Source organism: Lonchura striata, chromosome 11 (genome assembly GCF_046129695.1).
Source record: "Lonchura striata isolate bLonStr1 chromosome 11, bLonStr1.mat, whole genome shotgun sequence".
In the NCBI taxonomy this organism is placed as follows: Eukaryota; Metazoa; Chordata; class Aves; order Passeriformes; family Estrildidae; genus Lonchura; species Lonchura striata.
In genome coordinates, this window is record NC_134613.1 from 11,999,346 (window position 1) to 12,015,262 (window position 15,917).

Here is a 15,917-nt window from a genome sequence, read left to right on the forward strand (position 1 = left end):
AAAAAGGAGGGACCAAAAATGTTGGAGATTGATGTACTAACTCATAATCTAATTGAATATAATCAAATATAATCAAATTATATTTATTTGGTTTAACTGCTTTGGAAGTTGAAAGCAGGTTTCCTCAGAATGTCAGTCAGTATAAAAGTGTTTGGACCCTCCTGACCAGTGAGGTGGATACAGGGCTTTACAAAAAAGAGGATAACAACTGAATAACAAGATGGAGAGTGAAGTGTGGAAAGATATGCAGACAGAAGTGATAACCAGTATGAGTCAACGGTAAATAAAGTACCTAAACTGACAGTTAAGTAGATAAATTAACATATAAAATAATTCATAATGAAAAAGAGCAAACAAAAATCAATCTGTGTGAGGATCAGTTTTGAGTTCTTTATTGTCTCATTTCTTTTTGTATTGCTAAAACATGTATTATGTATGCAAAACATGCACGTTTTAGCAATGTATTGCTAAAACATTTTATGAAATTAAATTTGGAGACAAATTCTTCACCTTGTTGACTGCACGCCTTGATCTGCCACGTGGCTTGCAAAATTAACTTTAGTTGTGTTCCCCAGAATTAGTCTGGCATCTTTTCTCCAAGCTGGATACTTGTTTCTTGTTTGTGCTCTGTACGTGACCTCACATGCACTAAATTGTTCTACATTATACAAATACAGCAAAGATACAACAAAATCAATTGATAAGAATTCCCTTTTACTTACAACATGAAGTCTTGTTCCCAGCAAGGCTCCCTTCCTCTTCTATCTATTGTAGTGCTTTTTAAATTTTGGACTTTTAAAACAACGTAAGTTTTCGATGTGTCTGAAAAACAAATAACCATCACACTAAACCCCAATTTAGCTCCTTACAGAAGATGAAAACAAAACAAATATGGCAGCAAGGGTTTAACTCACACCTCATACATACCTCCCCTTGGTGTGGGTCAAATATATGGATGTGAACAAGGAAATTCCTATTAGTTTTAGTAGGACTATGACAGGAAAATCTCTGCCCATGACAGGTGGGATAAAATATAATCGTAAATTTGAATATTTTAAAGATCAGCTTCCAGACACAGCTTTTTACTGTTTATCCATCTCTCTGGCAGCTCTCACAAGAAACAAGTACACACTCCTTTTCTGCAAATTAGGATATTTTTTTGCCTTTTAATTGATACGATAATACTGGGCGCTGGCTAATGGGCTTTTATGTCCAATTAAGGCAAGGGCAGACTTGCAACATGTAATTCAGTCTTTGTGCATGAATCGAGTTCTGTGTATAGATGCAGCAGCAAAATGTGTTTCAGATGCAGTCCCAAATGAACTCACAGATTTTTATAAAAGCCTCTGTAAAGGCACAGTGTGAATATTCATAAAATCAGACCTAACAAGCAAAAAGAATAAAACTTTTAAAATTTCAAAGTGCTTGAAAATATCACTGACAGGAAAAAGCAAAAAAACTGAGGGAAGGCTTTGTTCTGTAGGGCCTGAGACAGGAATCTAAGGCTGCAAAGGCACATTCTATCATCTCAATGAACATGGCTTTTTAGTTTGCATGCATGTAACACATCCTTCACTATCCTCCAGCATCCTAGGCAAGGATTAACATTGAAACATGACTGAAAAAAGACTTCTTTTTTTAATACAAGCACTGCCAAAACACATATATACAAGACATATTCAAGAACAAAATTTCTGAACTGTCTGTATTACCAGAGGTCAATCAAACACCAGGAGCTGGAGGCAAGCTGTCAATGTCTACAACAGATCACTGAATAAATCATATCAAATTACACTGCACTTAACAAAAGGTGTGAAGGAGAAGCATTGGCTGTGTACATCCTGGATGCAGATCTTTATTAGGACCAATTATAATATTTGACCAAAGAACTAAAGATATCATGTAACGGAAATTTTTTTTTTTTAATACAAAAAGTAAACAGTGCCCAATGTTATCTATTTATTTTCTGTAACTCAGTGGATCAGTCTTCTCAAACATGACTTTGTTTTTATACTGAAAAAAAGGCGACAAAGTCAACATCAATTTAGAAGTCTGGTAACTTACGTGTGAGAAGTGGCATCAACAAGGCACAGTTCACACACTACCATTCTGTGTAATTGAGGCAAACAAAACAAAAAATTTGCAAAATCTTTTGTAGTTGCAAAACTTTTTTATAGTTGGGAGAACTTGCAACTCAAAGTTTGAGAAATTTTCAAAAGAACTCTAAATTGCTTGGCTGAAAATAGCAACCTACAATGTTTAACTTCAGCCATTTAGAATACCCATGTAAATTAAAACTACAATACCAACTTGCCTCATAAATAAAAGGCTTCTCCTTTAAATGAAGCCATAAAGTACAAGGTAGAAGCTTGAACCCACAATTTTTTCAGTTTCATTGTTGCATTATTTCATATTCATCTCTAATTTATTTCCCATTTGAAAGTTTCATGTTACTATGTGCCACACCAGATGATCAAACCTAATCAACTGGTATCCTTTTGCAACTCCTTTTCTAGCATGAAATATAAAAAATATTGTGGACTGCCTGCATTAGTGTTGCCTGAAACCCTGCTGTCTGCTTTTTAAAATAGCTATTTCTTCAATAGTTCCTTGGCCTCTTTGGCTCTTCTCTGGATCTAAATCTTACCCTTCAGTGCTTTTTGCTAATTCACCCTCTTTAAATGCCATGAGTTACGTCAAATAAGAAAATGTAGATACTCTACCTTTTAAATAACTGAATATGTAACCTCCTTGAAGAATAACACTGTCAATGGTGAATATTATTACAATACCCTGGCAGTGGAAAGGAGCTGTCAATTTTGCTAAATGATAAGAAGTTTTGTTTCCACAAAGCCATTATTGCAGCTTCCAACCCACTACCTGTCAAAAGCTGAAGGCACATAATGCAATTTTTGTGAAAAGAAATAGGGCAGAATATCCACCTGCTCGTATCTTCAGCTTTCAACCCAAAACAGGAGAGAGCAGCTTACTCAGAGGAGTCAATAAACTACAGGAGAATCACAGAATTTTGAGAAATGTGGACATTTCAAGACTGCTCTCATTCACCACCTACAAAATTTTGCTGCCCAAGGAAACATGACCAATTATCAGAGGATATGCCACTCAAACTTCATTGCCAGTACTTATAGGATTAATCAGACTTCAACAGCATTTAAAGGAAAATTAGTTATTTACATTTTATCAAATTATTTTGATAATCATGTTCTGTAAATCATCACCTCTTTAGTATTAACAAAATATAACATAGCATTCTTCTGATTGCATTAGTATCTCAATGAAAGAGAAAAGACTTTTCAGTCTACACTTGGCATACATATTTCATAGCCTGCTGTTAGAAGAACTAGCAGTTCTACCCTTATCCATTCAGGTAACCTTTCTTTAATCCAGATAATTTTAGAGCAATTTTAATTACCTTACATCTATTAGCCAGACATCTACTGGCAATTTTTGCTTCACTGCTTAAGTTGTAGATCAGCTTTTCCTGTGAAATAGTAATTACAAACTTCTTAAAGTCCTTAGATTCACAGTCCACTTGTGTGTGAGAAACCTCTGGCTGTGTTTGGACTTTCTTTTCCTCCACGGCTAAGTCTTGGTCCTAAAGACAGACTTGCGTAGACCTGGGCAGCTTGGTTTTGCCCATATTTATTGCCGAGGGTATACACCTGGTTGCTATAACTGCCTATGAGTGTCACCTGTCTGTATTTCCTCACCTGGAAAATTCCGACACCATCTCTTTCCCAGCCTGGCTAAGCTAAAGTAATGTACACTCCTTATTTAAAAAACATTTCTATAGGCTAGTGACACATTTAGGTCATCAAATTATGTAAAAATTTGCTGTAGCAGAAATATATTTTAAATATGACTAGCTTGCAAGACAATAATGTTTCATAATTTAAAATTACAAATTATCTCAGCTCAAAACATTGGTTTATAATTTTATCTTTAAAATATATGCACAATTCTTTACACATTTTGTACTGTACTGTTGATCCAATGCACCACAGTAGTCCCAAACTTAAATGATTCCTCAGTGTGATACAGAACCCAATGCCTAAGAAAGAAAAATGTAAAGCAGAAATTGAAGGAGGAACCAGACTTACCAGTTGTTTTATCCAGCCTTCCTTTTTTCACTGTATTAAAAAAAAAATCAAGCAAACCATATTATTAGTTTTAGATAATACCTTAACAATGTTTTCCAATAAGATTTATGAAAAATAAAATCTAAGGGATTTATGTGGTATAAAAAAAACTCAACCAAAAATGAAAACAAGTAATCTTTAAAAAGTATCACTGTGGAAGATAATATGACTGTTTGGAATTCTTTGGGAAAGAAGACATGTGAAAACTCTGTACTTTACAGGAACTTCATAAACACAGAGGGTAAAATGGAGGTCAGGTGTCCAGGAAGGGTATTATACTTATTATTCATCACCTCATAATGCCAGTTCTTAATTCTTCCCTGCAATAGTCCCAGAAGACTGTATATAATCTAAAATAACTTCTATCATTTTACAATGAATCCTTTACTACAGTGTATTTATTCTGCCCATTAGAAAACACATATTTGAGTAAACTCCTTACCAAATAAAAAGTGAACATTTCAAATTCTGATTTTGCTCAACAACTTAAAGTTCCACATTATGGTATCTCTTCCATTAATGAAAAATGCTCTGAAGCTAACAGGATTGTGATTCAGGTAGTCATAGGTATGAAAATTTAGCCTGGACATAATTTTGTATCAAGTGTCTGACAAATAAAGTTCAGGAAATTTAGTCTTGTAAACAATATTAAATAGTCTTTCAATTTCCCTTCCATGTCAAAACATCTATCACAGTTCAGTTTAATCTGAATGAAACATCACTGTAGTCCTACAATAATTAAACCTGCTCTATGAATATATTCACATATACATCATATACTTTATTGCTATACTTAGGACCTAGTAATTGCCAATAAAACAAAATAATGAGTCCACAACTTTACAACATAAAGGTTCCCGAGAGATTGCCATTGTTTTCCAATATCCTTTCCGTTTGCTTAATCACCTGTACTTTCCTATTACTTATTCTTGCTTTCATCTCTCCCTAAATATCCCCAAGAACTCTATGGAACTGCACCATATTTGGCAGAACGTCTGTCAGCCTGAATAATCCCATCAGGTCAGACGTCCAGGAAACTTTCAACACAAATGCTGAGGGGCCTAAGAGTTGCTGAGTTACGGAGGCCAAACACTGCAGCAATTCAACTGCTCTATGAGAGAGCACAATTTACATACTTCCCTCGGAGGAAGTACTGCAAGAAATACTCCCATCAACATAAATGAACAACGCACATCTCCGCTCTCTGAAGTTACTTCTTATATGTACTAAGCACTTGTCACATGGATGAAGGAGCTCAATAAAAATACCTACCTTTTACAGAGAGAAGTTCCATTCCAGCAGAAAAATATTTTAAAGACCACACATTAAAATTCAGGACTTTTTAAAATACAAAACGAGAAGAAATAGTTTGGCTTGAATTAAATTACTCTTCTGCTGTTGCTCCCTCACTGCATGTGTGTTTCACTTTTGCAGCACGCTCCTCCCATGGCTCACATGGAGGGAAGCCAATCAACTGATGGAGCAGAGATGACTAATTGCTTCTCCCTCTTTACACACATACATGGAAGAGGAAAGGAGAAATATTACAACTATTTCCTTACCCTCATTTCCTCAGCTTTTATCTGCTGCATGCAGCTGTCTCTAGTCTAAACACATTTCCTAACGCCATCTTTTCCAGAAGTAACAAACTCGGTGCAACTATTTTATTAAGAACATATTCTTGGAGTTCTTAAGCTTTGATTTTGATACTTGCAAAGCAACCAATTTGGAATACAGAAAGTTTAAGGCTCTTTTCTTTTACTGTAGAGTCACAGAGAACACTTTATATGCTATAGCTAAGCCTAAGTAATTTTATAAAATAGTATAAATAAATATTGCACCAACAATTGAATTTTATTATACTTAATGAATTTCTCACTCTGTTGCAGTACTTCATAAGATAATAAACAGTCTCATGAAATGCTAAGACATTTTGCAACAATATTTAAATTATTAAACTCAACAACACTGAAAACATTACAAAAATCATCGTGTTTATGACTACTTGTTCACATTATATTGCCTTTCTTTTCTTTTTGGTTTCTAATCGAGGTTAACAGTGTATTTATTTCCACAGACACGGAATATTTTACTTTTTAAATTTTTGAATCTCCATCATATTACAGCTGAAGGCTGAAGTCTTGAATTCAAGTAGGAGAGTGTCCTTGGATCACAGGGGAGTTCAGGAGTGGCTGCCTGCAGCTCGAAGAAACTGGATCTGCAAGATGGCCCACCTCAAAATACAGGTGAGAGCTGAGATTGTTTAGCCAGGCTGTGAGAAAGCTTGGGGAGGTGGGTGGGTTTAATCAATGTTTATAAAAACCTGATGAGAGGTGTAAACAAGACTGACTTTTCTGATTATTATCTAAAAACAGGTGAACAGGCCAGGGGTACCAACTGAAATGCACAGAAACAGAAAACTTTTTTTTACTGTGTGTGTAGTTTTAACAGTAAAATAGGTTGTTCAGAAAGTCTGTGGGGTTTTTGCCCTTGGAAATATCACAGACATGACTGAATCCCAATCCTGTGCAACCTGCTCTTGCTGACCTTGTTTAAAGCAGGGATGTTGGACTAGACTATATTGAGAGTTTCCTTCCTTGTGATTCTGTTAGTCCACAAGGTCAAATTGTTAAGAGAGACACTGAAATAAATTTAATTACAGTCTCTATACATAACGTGTGTAGTTTAAGAAGTACTTATGTTGTTTCAGGATCACGCTACCATGCCATAATGTGAAGTTGTTAACCTATTGCATTTTGGTCTTGTTTTAGATTAATATATTTGCATAGCTCTCTTCTGAGTTCTGTTCTGAACAAGTCTCCCACAGCAGAGTGATAATCTTAGAAACAGGTTTCCACCTTATGCAAACAATGGAGCTCTAGTGAATTTTACAAAGCTAGTCTGGTACACCCAGGATAAGGCACTGATGCCAAAGTTGCATTTGGATGACATGAAAAACAACATTTACTTGGGACAAAACCCAATCACGGCTTAGTAAGGTTATGAAAGTAGAGTTCACAGTAAGCCTTAGCATGAATAAAACTTACACAGCTGCACCTCTGTATCCATCTGGAACTGCACAAACTCAGCTCTTCTTCCTTTCTTCCATGCCCATTCTCAGATATCAGGGCCCATCATAAGAAATGCTGATTTCTTCCTTGAATCCTTGGATTGCAGCTGCAACTATGGCCATTATTGTTAATTTATTTTACTGTGATGATGCCATGATTGTTTTTTACATAAGCAATTAGAAAGATGTTATGATTTTATGGTAAGAAATAAGAAGAGAATACCTGAACATAGGCAGAAGGTCACTGTGGACTGGGAACAGGGATCGCACAAATGCTCTTTCATTTGGAAAAAGCATTTATTATACTTAACAAAAGAATAGTGAGAAGCACTGTGCTGGAACAAGCTGTCAAGATGGTGTTTGGCTAAAGGGCATAGGAGTAGAAGCTGCAGGACAAAATCCATGCTTCAGTACTTCAAACACTTACCCTATCACTCTGCCATGCCATCCCCAAAGTTTTCCCCTTTCAACATTACAGTTATTATTTAATGCCTGTGTTACATATTTAATATAACACTTCAGCCCTATATGTTGACTTCAGTTAAAAGGTCCCAACATCACAGACCTATATGAAGAATCAAGAAAGTAGGGGAAAAAAAGCAAAATTAATTGTTTACATTGCATTTTTAACTAAGCCATTTCAAAACTGCTTATAGTTTAAGTTCACTATTCCACCGAAGAGAGTAATTGGGTATAATGCTGTTATTAAGGATGTCTGTTACTAGGATGTTTCACTCTGATGATTTGGCATTAAAACTACATATTGTTCTTTTCAGGAAGTTTCTCCTCTACAGGATACTTGTACTGCTATAACTAAGTCATGAACTCATAGATTCTAATATGCTATTTTGCAAAAGGAAATCACAGCACATTTGAATACCGATTGCAAAAAACTGTGGGAGACAACCTCCAACTTTCACAGGAAAATGAAAACATAGCTTATTGTTGTTTAAAGATATTTCAGTTATAGAAGGGAATATTTTAAAAAATGCTGGTGAGAAAAAAAAAAAAAATCCAAATTTCAATTGCTACTACAAATACAGAATGTAGGAACAGTTTCCTTGCATCCCCTACAATTTTGTCTGAGACCATCATGAAGCTCCCTTTTCTTGGCTAATTTTATGCGGTCCATGTTTGGTTTTAAAGAACTTATGGCCTTGAAACACCAAAATTTTAACTACATTTTTTCTGAGATTCTTCCCTTAAAGAGAAAGCAAATTTGCTCCTTTGCAAATTATTTCAGAGAGTGAATTTTTCAGCTGACCAAAATCCATCAGAACCTCCTTAGCACTTGCCCATGAAGAAATCTGCCAGTCACCTGAGAAGAGTGGGTCATGAAGTGGTTTTGTCATTCCCCTTGAAGCCAGTTACTGGTTTAAAGTAAGAACTAGTGGGAGAAGAATTTTTCTTGTATAAGAAAAAAATTACGTACTCTTCTGATCAAATTCAAAGATAAATAGATATATTATCATTATGTGACCCTTATGACACAGAAACCCTGAAACCCATGAATAGGAATTCAACCAGCAAAGCAAGAAAAAAAAAAAAATCACTTTTCCTAGCCAGTTCACTTCTACCTTTCAGAAGTATAGATTCTGCATTCCCAGGTGTATACTATAATTTTCAGTAGACTTCATAAGTGATAAAAGACAGAAATAATGTACTCTGTAACAAAATATGCTATCAAGAGATACATCATCAAAGTGACAGGATAAGCAGAAAATCAATCAGTTGATTTCTGACCCTGAAATACCATGAGCAATATTGAAGATAGGAACTACAAATTAGATCAGTTTTGTCCTTGCCACCACAAGATAGGCACAACTGTGTATTCTGGGCTTCACAAGAATCAGCTTGATAAATGAGTTCAAAACACTCCATTGACCCTTTTCTAAGAGGAAACATATGAAGGGCCCTCCTTCAAAATGTTACATGGTATTAAACATCAAGAATATAAATTTTATTGAAGTATCTGTTATTAATCTCCAAAACTATAGTGAAGTCAAGCCACAGCGATAAAAAGTCCTAAAGTTTCAACACAAACAAAAATATAAGAACTTGTAATAGATCTACATTCCACCTGTCATATTTATGATGGTCAGAGGAGATAATAGGCTGTTAGACTAAAAATAGACTTATATCACCGTCTTCTTACTATATTGCAGAAAAGCGGTATTCAAACTAAAAACAAATGTCTCAAATTTAGAATTTCGCACAATTGAATACTTAGAGGCATTGAAAAGACCATATAATTTTTATTTTGGTCCTAAACTTTAGAAATAAATAGATTATTAATTTATTAACCTTAGGGGTTTTGTGTACAAATTTTGCATGTCACTTCACATGTCTCTTTCCTTGACTTATATTTCAAAAAAACTCAGAAAAGTACCACTTATTTGTCTTTTGCAAATAGTGTTGGAATCAGTATCTGTACAGTGGTTTTGGATCTTCTAATCAAGAATGCATTGAAAAGAAAGATAAAGAATTTTAATGTGTTGCATAAATAGAAATTGAATATGTACAAACCTGTCACTGTACCACTACAGTAACCAGGCAGAGGATCACCTACTCATACAGTATGTGATGACAGTCCTTAAATTTGGGGACAGTTCTGCCTCCACTGCGACCTCTGTCTCTTCAAATGCAGTCATTGGGACCACTGACCTCCTATGGCCAGAAAGCATTGACCCCTTTGTGCTGCAAGACAGCTCAGAAAAGGTGACCTTACATAATGCAAGGACATATAAATCTTGTAAAGATAGATGTTTTCTTTTTTATAATCTATTTTAAGTTAACCAAGATTTTCTGAAGTTTTTATTTTGTTGCTAGCATTGTTATTCATTGGTATGATGCATGCAAAATTTCTTGCTGTCACACAAAAATGAAACTGTACTTGTATTAATAAAGTAAGAATAAGTTTCAAAATAATCTTAGCTTATCAGAGGCCAAATCAAACATTTGTGCCCAGTAACTGATTGTCAGTTTGTTCCCTATGAAAGGAAATGTTTTCCAGTCTCTTTCATTGCTGCTCCTTCTTGACTGCTTTTATTTTACATTTAGGGACACCTAGTGGCTTGTGTCTGATTTGCTCTGGAAAACAGCAATTATTTCACATTTCCAAATCAACTTTGTGGGCTCCCAGATCTTATTTATCTATTAAACCATAGCATAGTAAATAGTTAACTCCACAAAAGAAATTAAAAAATCACAGAACTGTATTTCATAGTACACATGAAAAGTCTGAGACAACAACAAAAAAATTTATCTCTATTTTCTTTTTTTTTTTTTTAAATTCATACCCTGGGAGTATACATGTCTATTTTGTTTTATACTGTAGAAAATATACCTTAATTATTTTTCTCCAGAAACTTCAATTTTATTCATCTTCTGCACTAGATTTATTACTTTGGCCTCGTGTCTTGTCCTAAACATCTCAAATAGATGCCGTTTTTCATTGTTTCATGCATGTTTGTACACATAAATTCCTTTGAACTTTTTATTGAACAGAGTGCTTGAACCTAACCAGCTCCTTGGTGTCAGTAGTATTGCTCTGTATGTGAAAAAAGGCGGCAAAACAAAGCCCCTACCAAAAAATAAGGTAAGGCTCTGTAATTCCTTCCTCCCCAGTCTTCAATGAATAAAAAGTCCCTAAGCAAACCAACAGCTTGATTTTGACTACTCAGATATTTAGCAGAATTTTTTCTAACCCAGTTAACCCATATAATCTTATGAATCTACTATTAATTACATATGCTGCAAATTTATCAAACCTGTTCTTAATGCTTTCAAAAATGCTCAATTCCTGGGACACTCAATGATGGCTTTTAATCTACATCAGCTCTGTACCTGTATTTTTAAGATTGTAATCCTCTCTTCAGTTTATATTAAAATATTTGTATTAAAAAGAAGCCATGAAACCATAGCAAGAAAAAAAAATAAATCTGTGGCTTCTTTTTTTTCTGTACCTATTAAATAAATACACAGGAAGTGTTTAAATTAATATTTTAAAGTATCCATAATAGCTCAGCTTTCTCAGCCTTTTCTTTAAAAAAAATACTTTATACCCTAAAGCCACATTAAATACATTCCTACTAGAAATACATGTATTTCCCATCCCGTTTCTGTAGAAAAACAATAGATAATGTCTTTCTCTTGGATTCTTATGTCCCACAAAATTATTAAGCAAGGAACACTTAGAACCAAATATATGTGGTCCTACAAGATCAAGAATACTGGAAAAGGTATGGTCATGACCCTTAAAATGAGAAATTTCAAAATTGAGAAACGTTGTTACAACAATTCCCTTCTATTTTTGACCCTTTCCACACTTTTCCTCAGAAAAGCACAAATAATGAATAATAAATCCATTTCATACATACAATAATGCACGTCAAAAGTGTGAGGTGAGGAAGTATAGCAAGGAAAAAGCGCACAAAAATATTTACGAGAAGAACAAAACAAGGAGGTTACTCCCGTGGCCTCCAAATGCCGTTAAACTGCAATTCAACCATAGCAAGTCACGTTTTTCGGGCCGAGCAGAATTAATCAGGGTTTTCACCTTCCTCCCTTTTGCGCTTTGCGCTCTCTCGTGGCTAAAATCCAGTATGACAATCCTTGGTAACAATAAATAAATCTGTATTTATTACCCAAATTTTAAAATTAATAACGTTGTAAAACTACCGCTTGGACGGATCTAGTGTCTACAGTTTTATCATTCGATTAAAACTATAGTTTGTAAATATAGTAAGAAAATTATTAAGATGTTGAATTCTGTATTACTTAACATTGCCTGGCATTATTTCCACAATGTAACAAGTACAGGCTTATCTCACTCTTTTATCTGACAGCAATTTGTGAAATTACATTTATTTGCATAAAGGTTTGCTGATTTAATCAACAGCATTCTCCAGAAGTCTAAGCAATGGTGAACATACCCATAGCTTATCTTTGCAAAACAATACCTCCATTGACATGAAATGTGACATTTTTTCATCAATATTTCATCACGTTATACATAAGACAACATAATAAATTCTTACTACCTGACAACTATCCTGTAATGCAATCTAAGCTAATGCTTTTTCATATTTCAGTATGTGATATCTGTCAACGATGTTGTTAACCTCTAATTGCTCTTATTCATCTCAGAAACATGCCTTGATTGCTAATTGAGGCCAGATAAATATTTCAGTTTATTGAAATTGCTTTGCCACCCATTCAGATAAAGAGAAAAATCTTTAAAAGAAGATGAAGAGAAGAAAACTAGAGAAATTAATTATTGGGTGATAATGACAATAAAAAAAAATATTGAAATTAATATATTGTCTGAATGATTAATAAAATAGCAAGCAAACATTTTTTGTGAGAAGTATGAATGTACGGTATCTATACAACCCCAGATCATAAAAAACAGGCCCATTTATTTATATTTGTATCAGATTTTTTCAAAGCTTTGAAGTGCTTTTCATTAATAGTTGTCAAAGCTTTCCACAATGGAAGTAAATACAATGTTTTATTAAATTAGAGATGGGAAAAGTAAACCACTGATGGGCAAACGTGTAAATGGTGCACAGTGTTTCCCAATGCTGCAAGAACACTCAAGTCTGCAGTGCAACATTGCATTTCTGAATCGAGTAGTAGTTCATCAAGCCAAAATAAAATTTTTTCAACAAAAGAATCTGAAAAATACTTTTCCAAACCAAAACTTCATTTTACTCATTCTGTTACAAGGAATTATGTTTGGATGAAATTAGATGTAGTGGTGTGCAGACCAAAAATTAAGAGAAGAACCAGAATCCTTTCCCGTGAGGGTGGTGAAACACTGGAAGAGGCTGCCCAGAGCAGCTGTGGATGCCCCATCCCTAGAAGGATTCAAGCCCAGTTGAAAGAGGCTCTGAGCAACCTGGTCTAGTGCAAGTCATCCTTGCCCTTGACAGGACATGGAACTAGATGGTCTTTAGGGGTCCTTCCAACCTGAACCATTCTAGGATTGTATGAAATATATTTCTATGGTATTAATGTGTACTACTCTTATGGAGTGAATTGTTTTCCCAAGACAACAATTACCATGCTGAAAGACAAGATAGGAATCACAGTTTGGTGACCCTGTCTGAGCATAAGATGCAATTAAGGTCTTTGGTGTGACCTTCCCTTTGTGTCAAATCGTGCTAAAACGTATGTGACAGTTTGTGTTATGGAAACCTCTATATATCAATGATTAAGGAGAAACTGTCAAAATAATTTATTTAGGTTCACAGGCAGAATTTATGTCTTATGTGAAGTGTCAAAAAGCACAAGCAATATCTAGTTTATCCATTATGTTACTTGGTCTCATACAATTATTTAACTTTCTTGATAGCACTTGTTGACTATAAAAACTTAAGCCGAAATTCCAGTTACCACTGTTGCCTTTAAAGGGCTAGTGTTCACCTTTTCTGAGAAAAATACTATTAAGGTTCCTAATGTAAGTTGACTTGTATCATCTCATTCTGTTTTCAATATGATTGTTACTAAAATTTCCATAAGCAAGCCCAGAAAAAGAGGTACCTTTGTAAGTGTTCAACTGGCATACCATATTTCAGTGTTCAATACTCGGCCTGATGCAGTTTAATCAAATATCACCCTTTACATTAAAGCTCCATTTTCATGACTTAGAACTTGTCTACATAAAATGATTCATGTGGTGAAGTGATTTAAGAAGTCTCATCTTCAAAGTTTTTTATTCTATTTTATTAAAAATATTTTGAAATCTAAACTCCAGAAGTGCTAGGAAGAAAGTTTGCAAGAAATACATTTCAACAAATTACAAACTTTACTTGCTTTTGTCTTTATTAATTGCATTTGCTTACCTAAAATACATAACCTGTTGATGCAGACTGTAATCACATTAGCATATTCAAGAACATTACTATTTAAGTCAAGGCAGATATTTTGGGGAAATAATCTTGGTGTAAATCTGAATTCAATAATACTAAAATAAAAATATTGCATACTTCAGCTACTACATTTATTATCTTTAAAAAGAAAAACCATACGCAATAAAAATATAGTTAAATTTTTTACATCCTTCCAATTCCCTGTGGATTTCAGGCAAACAAATGTAGGAAGACATGATTTTAGAGAATAGATTTTTTTTTTTTTAATATAACGAGTCTCATGATGTTGTTTGCATCCCCAGATGTGATTGTGACTGGGTAATTTTGTGGTTAAGATGAACTCACCTGTGCACCGCACAGCCCGCTCAGCTCCGCTCCTCACAGGAATCTCCTGCAGACCTGAGCTCCTCCGGCACTGACCTTTGAACAAAAAAGAAAAAGACTAAACACACATAGTTCTTACAGTATTCATTCGGTGCAGTTTACGAGTTGTTTTCAAACAGAAACTTACAACACGCATCCTGGCCGATGCACGGCCCTCACGCCCCGGCCTGCCACAGCTGCTGCTGGCCCCGCACCTGCGGCAATCACGCCCCGCCCGCCTCCTGCCAGCCGAAAAGTACTTTCCACCGTACTTAAGGCAGGGCGGGCACAGGAGAAGCTTCTTGTGCCTCATGGCCCACGGGGCAGCTTTGAGGGGCGGGATGGGCCCACCGCGTCCCGCGGCAGGCGGGCTGCGGCCCCGTCAGGGGAGGCAGCGCGGGCGGCCCCAGCCCGGCTCTCCCTGCGCACTTGTTCTGCGGGCCGAGGTTCGCCCCAGCAGCCGGGGCAGGAGCAGCCGGGGCAGGAGCAGCCGGGGCAGGAGCAGCCGGGGCAGGAGCAGCCGGGGCAGGAGCAGCCGGGGCAGGAGCAGCCGGGGCAGGAGCAGCCGGGGCAGCTCGCCGGGCTGAGGGCGGCGGTGCCTCTGGGGAGCGCCGGCCGGATCCGGCCCGCGCCGCCCGTGCCGGGTATTGCCGCTCCCGAGCGGGATAAAACCACTCCCGAGCGGGATAAAACCTGTCCCGGCTGTTTCCTCATCCCTTCAGCAGCCTCCCTGCCCCGTGCGCGGTGCCTGGGAGCCGCCAGACGTAAGGGCAGCTGCCCCTCGTCCCCCTCTCTTTCCCGCCGGGACAGCCGCCCCTCATCCCGCCGGGTGTGCCCTGAGCAGCGGTAAGGCTCCGCTTCCTCAGGTCGGGTTTGGAAATTGTGGGGTCCCCAGAGCTTGAGAAGCTTTTTTAGCCAGTGCGGTGTTCATTCTTTCTTACTTGGGTAAATTTCATTGGTTTCTGGGAGGTTTTGTTGGTCTTCTGCATGTGTAGCATTGGCTTTGTGAATTTCAGCTCTGGGCAGTGATGTTAGATGTCTGTTACTTCTGTTTTCAGGGGAGTTTAGTGAATTACGTAGATTCCATCAGTTCCCTCGGCATGTATCTGTTCACTGGATTTATTGCAGACAACTAGTACTGTAAGAACATATAGAGTGCAAAATACTCCTTTAAGCGTGAAAATGCTTTTATGCTATTTTGGTGAATCATAATTGAGTATTCCTTACCGGGTATATGCAAAGCATTCGTATGCAAATTTTTTTCTCAGCAGTCCCATTTCCTCTTGCAAGTAGTTCTGGTAGAAAGGTGGGATTTTTTTGAGACTTGCTCAATTAAAAATTAGTTAGGATGTCTCACTTAGAGCATTTCTGTCATGATTACTTTTCTAGTTGGTGCTAGAAAGAGTAGTAGTCGTAATATATCATGAAATCGTAAAATATCAGTGATGT

At 36.4% G+C, this 15,917-nt stretch overlaps 1 long non-coding RNA gene across 1 annotated transcript; it reads right to left on the reverse strand.

Moving 5' to 3' along the window:
* Positions 1-789: 789 nt before the first annotated feature.
* Positions 790-5,580, reverse strand: LOC110474215 (uncharacterized). Its single transcript, XR_002466042.2, has 3 exons — positions 5,433-5,580; positions 4,122-4,151; positions 790-822 (listed from the first exon to the last, which is right to left on the reverse strand). It is a non-coding gene; the product is annotated as an uncharacterized LOC110474215 (long non-coding RNA).
* Between the last annotated feature and the right edge of the window lie 10,337 nt (positions 5,581-15,917).